Below are 13,620 nucleotides of genomic sequence, written 5' to 3'. Positions count from 1 at the left end.
GTGCCAGTATGAGTGTGTGTCTGTATGAGTGTGTGTTTGTGTCTGTATGAGTGTGTGTGTGTGTGTGTCAGTATGAGTGTGTGTGTGTGTGTGTGTGTCAGTATGAGTGTGTGTGTGTGTGTGTCAGTATGAGTGTGTGTGTGTGTGTGTCAGTATGAGAGTGTGTGTGTGTATGTGTATATGTGTGTGTCAGTATGAGTGTGTGTCTGTATGTGTGTGTGTCAGTATGAGTGTGTGTCTGTATGTGTGTGTGTGTGTGTGTGTGCCAGTATGAGTGTGTGTGTGTGTGTGTGTATGTATGTATGTGTGTGTGTCAGTATGAGTGTGTGTCTGTATGAGTGTGTGTGCGTGTGCCAGTATGAGTGTGTGTCTGTATGAGTGTGTGTGTGTTTGTGTCTGTATGAGTGTGTGTGTCAGTATGTGTGTGTGTGTGTGTGTGTGTGTGTCAGTATGAGTGTGTGTGTGTGTGTGTGTGTCAGTATGAGTGTGTGTGTGTGTGTGTGTGTGTCAGTATGAGAGTGTGTGTGTGTATGTGTCAGTATGAGTGTGTGTGTGTGTGTGTGTGTCAGTATGAGTGTGTGTGTCAGTATGAGTGTGTGTGTGTGTCAGTATGAGTGTGTGTGTGTGTGTGTGTGTGTGTCAGTATGAGTGTGTGTGTGTGTGTGTCAGTATGAGTGTGTGTGTGTGTGTGTCAGTATGAGTGTGTGTGTGTGTCAGTATGAGTGTGTGTGTGTGTGTCAGTATGAGTGTGTGTGTGTCAGTATGAGTGTGTGTCAGTATGAGTGTGTGTGTGTGTGTGTGTGTGTGTGTGTATGAGTGTGTGTGTGTGTGTGTCAGTATGAGTGTGTGTGTGTGTGTCAGTATGAGTGTGTGTGTGTGTGTCAGTATGAGTGTGTGTGTGTGTCAGTATGAGTGTGTGTGTGTCAGTATGAGTGTGTGTGTGTGTGTGTCAGTATGAGTGTGTGTGAGTGTGTGTCAGTATGAGTGTGCAAGTGATACCATCCCAAACTCACACTTGCACTATACACATTCTCATAACAAAGTCACCTTTAGAAACAGAGGGCACCCACACAGGTCTAGACTGGGAGTCAAAATAGGTCCAGGCATTACAAGTACATAGAGGCCCAATGAGCTCCGACAAGCCCACTAAAGAGTGACTTTCTATGGCAGCCCCTCTGGCATTTGCCAGAACCCACAGATTGCCAGTCCTGGCCTGCCCACAGCACCCACAAGAGACACTGCAGGTGTCAGCAGCTATAAAGGTGCAACACAAAGCTGGGGCTACAATACTGGGTTGCTTCAAACACTTCTCAAATCCAACACAGATCTTATGGAAAAAGACCAGATAAAAATGAAGAGCTAAAATCACAATTACTAGCTAGAGATCTCACTGCCTTCTTACCCCCAGCATGCACAGCAGAATAGTGCCACACAACAGGACTACCTTATGAGAGGGGCAGCGGCTCCGTCACTGAGGTGTCCTATATGCAACCCAACTGCAACTCAACTCCTGACATCTGGGTTTGGGATATTTATCAAAGGGTTTTGTACCAACTGCAATGCAGTAACTTTAAAGAATCCTCTCAACACTGCACAGGCATGGGAAAGAACACACAGTACGGCTGATACATATACAGTAGCGCATACACAGTCTGGCTGATACAGATACAGTAGCGCATACAGAGTCCGGCTCATTCAGATACAGTAGCGCATACACAGTCTGGCTGATACAGATACAGTAGCGCATACACAGTACAGCTGATACAGATACAGTAGCGCATACACAGTCTGGCTGATACAGATACAGTAGCGCATACACAGTACAGCTGATACAGATACAGTAGCGGCATCACTAGCCGGCTGGATACAGATACAGTAGCGCATACACAGTTCCGGCTGATACAGATACAGTAGCGTCAAACACAGTCCGGCTGATACAGATACAGTAGCGCAATAACACAGTCCCCCCTCCCCACAGGCTGATACAGATACAGTAGCGCATACCACAGTCCGGCTGATACATAACAGTAGCGCATTACACAGTCCGGCTGATACCTTACAGATTACAGTTAGCGCATACACAGTCCTGTGATAACAGATTACAGTATAGCGCAACACAGTCCTGCGATACAATACAGTAGCGCATACACAGCCTGCGATACAGATACAGTAGCGCATACACAGTCCTGCTGATACAGATACAGCTAGCCATACAACAGTCCGCTGATACATTACAGTAGCGCATACACAGTCGGCTGATACAGATAGAACATAGCCAAACACAGTCCGTATAACATAACAGTAGCGCAATTACTCACAGTCTGGCTGATACAGTACATAGCGCATACACAGTCCGCTAACAGATACAGTAGCGCCATACACAGTTCCGAGCTGATACAGAAGCGCCAACCACAGTCGGCTGAACATATACAAGATAGGCAAACACAGTCCGGTGATACAACAGTAGCGCTTACACAGTCCGGCTATACATATACAGTAGCGCATACACAGTCCGGCGATACAGATACAGTAGCGCATACACAGTCCAGCTTGATACAGATTACAGGTAGCGCATACACAGTCCTGCTGATTACAGATCAGTAAGCGCATACACATCCCTGCTGATACAATACAGTTGCGCATACAACCAGTCTGCTATACAATACGCTGTAAGCGCATTACACAGTCCAGCTATTACAGATACAGTAGCGCATACACAGTACAGTATTTACAAACAGTATTAGCGCATACACAGTCCGGCGATACAGATACATAGCGCATACACCCAGTCCCGGGCTGATAACAGATACAGTCGATTCTGATGCCGCACTTGTCTCCTATAGATATCTATACACATGTAGACCCTAATACAAATTATTTCGTTCTTACACAACTCATCTTATCTATATACTCACTGTACCTAGAAATCCCTGATTACTCCTCTCTTACTTTCTATCCTACTCAATGTAGTACGCCTATCACAGTACAGGCGTCGCATTATCCTCAGACATACCCTACTAGTACGCCATACACAGTACGAGCTTGATACAGATACAAGTACGCTATCACAGTCCGGTCTGATAACAGACATACAGTAGCGATATGTATGACAGCCGTAACCCATGACTACAGAGAACTCTCCAGTCCCTAATCTTTCTCATCACACATCACGGCTGATACAGATACAGAGCCGCATACAACAGTACATAGCTCGATACATATACAGTAAGCGATACACAGTACAGCTGATTACAATACAGCTAATCCATACACATCGCTTGATTAAATATTTACAGTAGCGCAACAACAACAGCTGAACAGATACAAGTCTAGCGCAACTACATCGGCTGATACAAATACCAGTAGCACATACACCAGTCTGTGCTGGATACAATACATCAGTAGCGCAGAATATCTAGTCCGGCTGATTACACATACTACCAGAGTTAGCGCTGATACCACCAAGTACAGCTGAACAATACGAAGTAGCGCATTTACACAATCCGGGCTGATACAGAAACAGAAGCGCAGGTATAGTCCTGCTGATACATATACAGTAGCGCTATTACACATCGCTGATACAGAACAAGTAGCCATACCACAGTACAGCTGAATAACAATCAGTAGTCGCATACACACTGCTGAACAGACTACTCAGTATCGCATTACAGAGTCCGGGACTGGATCACAATACTCTCTCTGCATCATACACAGTCCTGCTGATACAGGATACTGGTTAGCGCATTCACAGTACGAGCTGATACAGATACACATTAGCGCATACACATGTTCTGCTTGAATACAGATAACAGTAGCGCACTATATCACTAGTAGACAGGCTGATACAGATACAGTCGCATAACACAGTCCGGCTGATACAGCATACAGTTTAGCGTAAACACAGTTCTGGCTATACAGAATACAGTAGTCGCATAACAGTACATGCTGATACAGATTTACAGTTAGCGCATTTACACGTCTTGTCTGATTACAGATATCAGTTTTGCGCATTACACAGCAGTCTATACAGATACATTAGCGCATACACAGTCTGAGCTATACAAACCATAGCGCATACACAGTACAGCTGATAACAGATAACCCAGGTAGCGCATACACAGTTTCCGCTGAACAAACATAGCGACATACACAGTCCGGCTGATAACAATACAGATAGCGCCTACACAGTACAGCTGATACGACTACATAGCGCATACAGCAGCTGAGCTATACAGATACATAGCGCGAACACAGACAGCGGAACAGATACCAGTGCGCATACAAGGACAGCTAATACAGATACCAGTTAGCGCACCAACATCCACTCGGCTGATACAGAACAGTAGCGCGATATGTAAACACTAGTACGCTGAACATATATCAGTACCTACACAGTCCTGCTGATACAATACTAGTACGCATACAGAGTCCGGCTGATACAATTTACCTAGGAGCGCAACACATTCCGGCTTGATACATATATCTCCATAGTTAGCGCATTAACAAATTGTGTCATACAGACTACAGTAGCGCATAGGACAGAAAACAGGTGATACAGATACATAGCGTCATACACAGTCCGCGATACAATACAAGTAAGCGCATACACAGTCCAGCTGATACATATACATACGTTACGCTGCATGACAACAGTTACAGCTTATACATATACAGTAAGTAGCGCCATAGCACACGCGCGAACATTATACAGTACGCATACCACCAGTCTGGCTGATACATATACAGTAGCGCAACTACACAACACGCTCGAATTACAGTACAGTACCATCAAAACAGTCTTGCTGATAACAGATACGTATAGCGCATACACAGTCGGCTGATACATATACTAGCTTAGCGTTCATAACATCGTGCTGCTGAAAACATATACAGATATAGCATACACAATCGGCTGATCAGAACAAAGTGTATATAGAGTCCTGCTGATACAGATACAGTAGCGCACTTACACTGTCTGGCTGATACAATACAGTAGGCAATACACCGTACAGCTATACATATACATTGCGCATCACAGTCCTTGCTGATACAGATACAAGTAGCGCATCAGATCCGGCTGATACAATACGTAGCTACACACGGCTATTACAGATACAGTAGCGTCATACAAAGTCTGGCTGATACAATACAGTAGCGCATAGACGAGAACAGCTGATGACAATACAGTAGGCGCATACATCAGGGTTTTTACCGGGCTGTTCTGAATTTCTCCCTTCTACCCCACGATACTTAGTAGCGCTACACAGCTCTCCAGCTGATAATATGACAGATTAGCGGCATTACACAGTTTACAGCTGATACATATAACAGTCAGCGCCAAACACAGTCTGGCTATACATAACAGAGCGCATACACACGTCTGGCTATACATTAACAGTCTTTAGCGCATACTACACAGCTGATACAGAATACACAGTGTACGCAGACCCACAGTCTGGCTGATACAAACAGTGTAGATACACAGTCTGGCGTACTAATCCAGTAGCGCCATACACAGTCTGCTATCATATTATACAGTAGCCATACCACAATCGGCTGATTACATAAACAGAAACGTGCATTAAGATACGCTGCTTGATTACAAGTACTACAGTTAGCCGCATAACACGACTTGGTAGACAGATACTCCCAGTACGACGATACACAGTCACTCCTTCGTGATTAGACCGATATTATCGACAATAGCGCCCATTACACAGGTGCTGGGCTGATACAGATACAGTTAGCGCCACAGTAATAACGCACATTAAGTAAAACCGCACAGTCTTATCATATGTTATATCATGTTTTACTCCATCTATCGCCAGAGTAACGCGCATAATAGCGCGCAGTAAGTACCGCAGTACATTAAGCGCACAGTAACAGGTCGCACCAGTAAGTTATGCGCACAGAAGAAACGCACAGTAAAGATACGCACAGGAAATATGCGCGAAGTAAAGATCGCGCCCTATCATCTCCTTCAATGTTTGCTATACCTATCTCCTCTCTAACCTTGAACCTATCTCTCTAACATCCACTTGTCTCTATATACCTCTCTCTGCATCCCACTCCCTCTATAATCTGATACCTTAATTTAAGCCTACGCCAGTAAGTAACGCCACAGTAAAGTAGCCACAGTAAGTAACGCACCCAGTAAGTCTGCACAGTAAGTAGCGCACAGTAAAACGCTCACAGTATAGAACGCACAGTAAGTAGCGCAATCTCTTCCGAGTAATCATCATCAGTAAGAAACGACAAAGTAAGCAGTAGCGCACAGTATTATACGCACAAAGAGCGCACCATGGTAATATGCACATAAAAGTAGCGCAACAGTAAATGTAACGCACAGTAAAGTTCATGCAACAGTAAGAACGCAACCTAGTAATAGCCACAATAAGTAGCGCACCGTTAACGCACATATAAAATAACGCCAACAGTAGAATAACGCACAATAAGTTACGCGCTACAATATATAACGAATAAGTCACGCACAGTAAGTAACGCCACAGTAGTAACGCACATAAGTAACGCACATATAGTAGCGCACAGTAAGTAGCGCCACAAGTCAGTAGCGACACAGTAAGTAGCCACAGAAAAGTAGCGCACCAGTATAGTAACGATAGTAAGTAAAAACGCACAGTAATTCTATGCACATGTATAGCTTAGCTGCCAAAAAACAGTAAGTCATGCACAGTAATAGCGCACAGAAGTAAGCGCAACCAGTAACGCCACTATAAGTAAACGCACATAAGAGCGCCACAGTTAAGTACGCCACAGTACAGTCATGCACGTATATAGTCGTTACAGTAAGCATTTACAGTATCAGTAGCAGCCACAGTAACGCACAGTAAGTCATGTACAGTAAGTCATGTACAGTAAGTCATGACAGAAGTAGCAGCGCACATAACGCACACAGAAGTCATTGTACAGTAAGTATGCACAGTAAGTAACGCACAGTAAGGAGCCACAGTAAGTAGCCACAAGTAAACATGTACAGTAGATAACCACCAGTAATTTCATGTATCTTAAGTAGCAGCGCACAGAACGCACAGTATCATTCCCAGTTAAGGTATGCGCACGTCAAGTAACGAACATAAGTCATTTACAGTATAGGCGCACAGTAAGTTAACTGCACAGTTACGTAGCGCACTTTAGGAAGTAGCGCACAGTAATAACGCACAGTAAGTAACGCACAGATAAATCGCAATAAGTAGCCCTGCACAGTATTACATAGAGTTAAGCGCACCAGTAAGACAGTAATTAGCGCACAGTAAGTAGCGCACAGTAAGTACGCACCAGTAAGTAACGCACTATTAATATGCCACATAAGTAACGCACAGTAATAGTAGCCAAGTTAAGTAGCGCACAGTAACGCACAATAAAATAACGCACAATAAGAGTAAACGCACCAATAAGCATGCACAGAAGTATACGCCACTAGTTAAGTAGCGCACAGTCAAAGTGCGCACAGTAAGCAGTAACACATGTAAGTAACTCCTACAGTAAGTCTATGCACATTAAGTACCACAAGTAAGTCATGCACATAAAGTAGCACACAGTTAAGTCAATGCACAGTATAGTACGCACAGTTAATAGCGCACATAAAGTAGCGACCAAAGTAACGCACAATAAGTAACGGCACATAAGTAGCGCACAGACATAGCGCAATAAGTCATGTACAGTCAATAATGCCACCATAATAACCCCATAAGTACGCACAGTATCAGTAGCGCACATAAGTAACGCACAGTAAGTAACGCAAGTAAAGTTTCATGTACAGTATAGTAGCGCACTAACCCAGTAAGTAGCCCCACAGTACAAGAGTATAACGTCACCGTAAGTCATGTGTACAGATGCAGCGCACAGTAAACGCACAGTTAATCATGTACAGTAAATAGCGCACAGTAACGCAACCAGTACAATCAGTACATAAGTACGCACATAATAACTGCAACATACGTAGCGCACAGTAATAGCGCACAAGAACGCCACTAGTAGTACGCACATATAGTAGCCACAGAGTACAGTAAGTAGCGCACAGAAAGTACGCACAGTAAGTATCGCCATAAGTAGCGCACCAGAAGTAACGCAATAGTAATAAGCGCACAGTAAGTATACGCACAGTAAGTAACGCCCCAACAAATAACGCGCACAGTAAGTTAACGCCACAGTAAGTAACGACAGTAAAGATAGCGTCAATTTATAGTAGCGCACAGTAAGTAACGCACAGTAAGTAGCGCACAGTAAGTCATGCACAGTAAGTAGCGCACAGTAAGTAGCGCACAGTAAATCATGTACAGTAAGTAGCGCACAGTAAGTAACGCACAGTAAGTAGCGCACAGTAAGTAACGCACAGTAAGTAGCAGCGCACAGTAATGCACAGTAAGTCATGTACAGTAAGTAGCGCGCAGTAAGTAACGCACAGTAAGTCATGTACAGTAAGTAATGCACAGTAACGCACAGTAAGTAACGCACAGTAAGTAGCGCACAGTAAGTCATGTACAGTAAGTAGCAGCGCACAGTAACGCACAGTAACGAACAGTAAGTAGCGCACAGTAAGTCATGCACAGTAAGTAGCGCACAGTAAGTCACGCACAGTAAGTAGCGCACAGTAAGTAACGCACAGTAAGTAGCGCACAGTAAGTAGCGCACAGTAAGTAGCGCACAGTAAGTACAGTAAGTAGCGCACAGTAAGTACAGTAAGTAGCGCACAGTAAGTACAGTAAGTAGCGCACAGTAAGTCATGTACAGTAAGTCATGTACAGTAAGTAGCAGCGCACAGTAACGCACAGTACGTAGCGCACAGTAAGTAACGCACAGTAAGTAGCGCACAGTAAGTAGCGCACAGTAAGTAGCGCACAGTAAGTAACGCACAGTAAGTAACGCACAGTAAGTAACGCACAGTACGTAGCGCACAGTAAGTAACACACAGTAAGTAACACACAGTAAGTAACGCACAGTAAGTAGCGCACAGTAAGTAGCGCACAGTAAGTAGCGCACAGTAAGTAGCGCACAGTAAGTAGCGCACAGTAAGTAACGCACAGTAAGTAGCGCACAGTAAGTAACGCACAGTAAGTACAGTAAGTAGCGCACAGTAAGTACAGTAAGTAGCGCACAGTAAGTACAGTAAGTAGCGCACAGTAAGTCATGTACAGTAAGTCATGTACAGTAAGTAGCAGCGCACAGTAACGCACAGTACGTAGCGCACAGTAAGTAGCGCACAGTAAGTAGCGCACAGTAAGTAGCGCACAGTAAGTAGCGCACAGTAAGTACAGTAAGTAGCGCACAGTAAGTACAGTAAGTAACGCACAGTAAGTAGCGCACAGTAAGTCATGTACAGTAAGTAGCAGCGCACAGTAACGCACAGTAACGCACAGTAAGTAGCGCACAGTAAGTAGCGCACAGTAAGTCATGCACAGTAAGTAGCGCACAGTAAGTAGCGCACAGTAAGTAACGCACAGTAAGTAGCGCACAGTAAGTAGCGCACAGTAAGTACAGTAAGTAGCGCACAGTAAGTCATGCACAGTAAGTAGCGCACAGTAAGTCATGCACAGTAAGTCATGCACAGTAAGTAGCGCACAGTAAGTAGCGCACAGTAAGTAGCGCACAGTAAGTAGCGCACAGTAAGTACAGTAAGTAGCGCACAGTAAGTCGTGTACAGTAAGTAGCCCACAGTAAGTAACCAGGCCCAGCTGTTACACACACATTAACTGTCACATACACATACACTGCACAGCAGGGCCAGTGTCACACACACACACACACACACACACACACACTGTATATAGTGAATATTGTAAAATATAAGGATATAAGTCACAGAGGAGTTCCATGATGATATAAAAACACGAGTTATACAGGACATGTAATTCCTAGGTGACTTCTAATATCCTCATATTTTACAACAGGGGGAACTTTATTTATTATAATACACAAGTTTCAGTGAGTCATGTGACAGAAATGACATCAGAACTCACCGTTTATAACTGATGACATCACTACTCACCGTTTATAAGGATATAATTTACAGGATATTCATGTGTATTACTATGTATATATAGTGAATAAAGTAGCCCCTCTTGTAAAATATAAGGATATTATAAGTTACCGAGGAGTTTCATGACCATATAAAAGTACGAGGCCGAAGGCCGAGTGTTTTTATACAGGTCATGGAACTCCGAGGTAACTTCTAATATCCTCATATTTTACAACTGGGGGAACTTTATTTATTATAATACACAAGTTTTAGTGAGTCATGTGACAGAAATGACATCACTACTCACCGTTTATAACTGATGACATCAGAACTCACCGTTTATAACTGATGACATCAGAACTCACCGTTTATAAGGATATAATTTACAGGATATTCATGGATTTTGTGTATTATATATATATATATATATCCACACTGACTGGCACCTACACACTGGCCCCGGGCACCACACACACACATATATACACACACACACATAGATAAATAGATAGATATACAGAGCCCATCACACACACAAGGTGTGAGACATGAAATAACACACATATATATATATATACAGTATATAACACAGTGTTACACACATTATCCTGGTACCTCCCCCCACAGGAATACACACACACACACATATATATATATATACACACACACACACACATATATATATACACACACACACACACACACACACACATATATATATATACACACACACACACACATATATATATATACACACACACACACACACACACATATATATATATATACACACACACACACACACACATATATATATATATATACACACACACACACACACACACACACACACACACAGTACATAGCTACACATCACATCTGTGTCACACCGCAGTGCCCTCTCTCTCTCTCACACACACACGCGCGATACACAAGTCGGGCTTTTCCCGCTACAAATAACCTGCCTCCCCGGAGGGAGTCTCACCTCTTCTCTCTGTCTCTCCGGTCCCGTTAGCCGCTTTCTTTCTCTCTCCCGTGCGCGCTCCCTCCTTCCTAAAAGCCTCAGCAGCGCGTTCCCTGGCGCGCGTACACTCACTTCCACCCACGCGCCCCTAGCCCCGGCGCACTCCTTCCTCTCACTCCTAATCCGCCATCTTTGTTACTGGTACCCGCTGCTTCTCATTGCCTATACAAGTGATGTCACTGGCACCACAATGCCCCTTAGTGATCTATATAATGATGTCATTATCACTGTCACTATCTCCTCAGAGCCCTGCTCTGCTCCTCCTACTTCTCTTACTGAGGTGCAAACTTTCCTCTGCTCAGCATACATCTTATTATTATTATTATTATTATTATTGATTAATAACACACTGACAAGAAACATGGAGGAGCCAAACAATAAGCCAGGGCCCAATCCTCTCTGTACAGTGAGACTGTCAGGACAATGTTATATATAGAAGAGACTGCAGGACACTTTGTCCTTCTCTCACAGCGCTCTGTGTATTCTATAGTCTTGTCATTCATATGCAGCACTGATATGAGGGGAATTTGTACTATTTTGTTCTCCAATATGGAGGGTGTTGTTATTCACAACAGCCTCTGTCTTGTTTGCTGTCATCTCATTATACTGTCTTCGTCTTATCCTACTGCCTATATCATGTCCTACTGTCTCCATCTTGTCCTACTGTCTCCATCTTGTCCTACTGTCTCCATCTTGTCCTACTGTCTCCATCTTATCCTACTGTCTCCATCTTATCCTACTGTCTCCATCTTGTCCTACTGTCTCCATCTTGCCTTACTGTCTCCATCTTGTCCTACTGTCTCCATCTTGTCCTACTGTCTTCATCTTGTCCTACTGTCTCCATCTTATCCTACTGTCTTCATCTTGTCCTACTGTCTCCATCTTGTCCTACCGTCTTCATCTTGTCCTACTGTCTCTATATTATCCTACCATCTCCATCTTGTCCTACTGTCTCTATCTTGTCCTTCTGTCTCCATCTTGCTCTACTGTCTCCATCTTACCCTACTGTCTTTATCTTGTCCCTCTGTCTCCATCTTGTCCTTCTGTCTCCATCTTGCTCTATTGTCTCCATCTTACCCTACTGTCTCCATCTTGTCCTACTGTCTAAATCTTGCCCTACTGTCTCCATCTTGCCCTACTGTCTCCATTATTATTATTATTAACATGTATTTATATAGCGCCAACATATTGCGTAGCACTGTAAAGTAAATGTGATTATACAACTACATCACATGAATTACATATATAGAATATATGGAGTAACAAACATCACAATCAATACAGGTACAAAAAGGTGAGGAAGGCCCTATGCATAGGCATACACTCTAAAGGGAAGGGAGTAATACACAAGGTGTGGGAGTGGGCAAGATCGAATTAAGTGGGTGAGAAATGTGGTATTGTATGTGGTGTTGCGTTTGGTAGTTAAGCAGAGTGAGGGGAGGCTTCTCGAAAGAAGTGCGTTTTCAGAGATTTTTTGAAAGCAGAAAGGTTGGGAGAAAGTCGGACAGACCGTGGAAGAGCGTTCCAGAGGAGGGGTGCAGCCCTTGCAAAGTCTTGAATGCGAGCATGTGAGGAGGTAATGAGAGAAGAGTTGAGTAGCAGGTCAGTAGAGGAGCGTAGTAAGCGAGTGGGTGAGTATATAGAGATGAGTTCAGAGATGTAGGGTGGAGCAGAGTTGTGAAGTGCTTTGAAAGTCAGTGTCATTAATTTGAATTTGATTCTGAAAGGTAACGGAAGCCAGTGCAGGGATTGACAGAATGGCGAGGCAGAGGAGGAGCGGTTGCTGAGGTGTATGAGCCTCGCAGCAGTGTTCATTATGGACTGGAGAGCTGACAGTCTCTGGAGGGGGAGGCCAATTAAAAGCGAGTTACAGTAGTCTAGACGCGATATGATGAGAGAGTGAATAAGAATTTTGGCAGCGTCTTGGGTGATAAATGATCGTATTTTGGATATGTTCCTTAGGTGGAAGTGACATGATTTAATAAGTGACTGGATATGAGGAGTGAATGACAGGGCAGAATCTAGGATAACCCCAAGGCACCGGGCCTGGGGAGAGGGGGTGATAGTGGAATTGTTAACTATGATGGATACTTCGGGGATGCTACTGGTGTTAGTTGGAGGAAAGAGAACCATTTCAGTTTTAGAGAGGTTTAATTTAAGGTAGCGTTGCGACATCCAGGTAGTGATAGCGGACAGGCAGGAGGAGGCGCGAGTTAGGAGTTCTGGGTTGAGATCAGGAGATGAGAGATAGATCTGAGTATCGTCAGCATAGAGGTGGTAGTGAAAACCATACGAATTTATTAATTTGCCAAGGGAGGAAGTATAGAGGGAGAATAGTAATGGTCCCAGGACAGAGCCTTGGGGAACCCCAACAGAAAGAGGTAGGGGAGAAGATGATACTCCATTGTAGGAGACACTGAAGGAACGATTGGTGATGTAAGAAGAGAACCAGGACAGGGCTGTGTCATGAAGGCCAAGCGACTGGAGGGACTGGAGGAGGAGAGGGTGATCTACAGTGTCAAATGCGGCTGACAGTGTCTTGCCTTACTGTCTCCATCTTGCCTTACTGTCTCCATCTTGTCCTACTGTCTCAATCTAGCCCTACTGTCGCCATCTTGTC

The 13,620-nt window shown here is 44.0% G+C and overlaps 1 protein-coding gene across 4 annotated transcripts in view; it reads right to left on the bottom strand.

Annotated features, from left to right (window-relative positions):
- Positions 1-11,096, bottom strand: part of dtnb.L (dystrobrevin beta L homeolog) — a 91,337-nt gene extending 80,241 nt beyond the window's left edge. For 2 of the 4 annotated variants that reach the window (XM_018262181.2, XM_018262183.2), the window contains exon 1: positions 10,962-11,096. The gene's annotated coding sequence lies outside the window, so the exon portion shown is untranslated. The remainder of the gene's footprint in view (positions 1-10,961) is intronic. The other 2 variants (XM_018262179.2, XM_018262182.2) reach the window with 1 other exon arrangement.
- Between the last annotated feature and the right edge of the window lie 2,524 nt (positions 11,097-13,620).

The sequence above is a fragment of the Xenopus laevis genome, chromosome 5L (genome assembly GCF_017654675.1).
Source record: "Xenopus laevis strain J_2021 chromosome 5L, Xenopus_laevis_v10.1, whole genome shotgun sequence".
Classification (NCBI taxonomy): Eukaryota; Metazoa; Chordata; class Amphibia; order Anura; family Pipidae; genus Xenopus; species Xenopus laevis.
The sequence above is the reverse complement of the archived record's forward strand: the minus strand, read 5'-3'. Positions and strand labels throughout refer to the sequence as shown.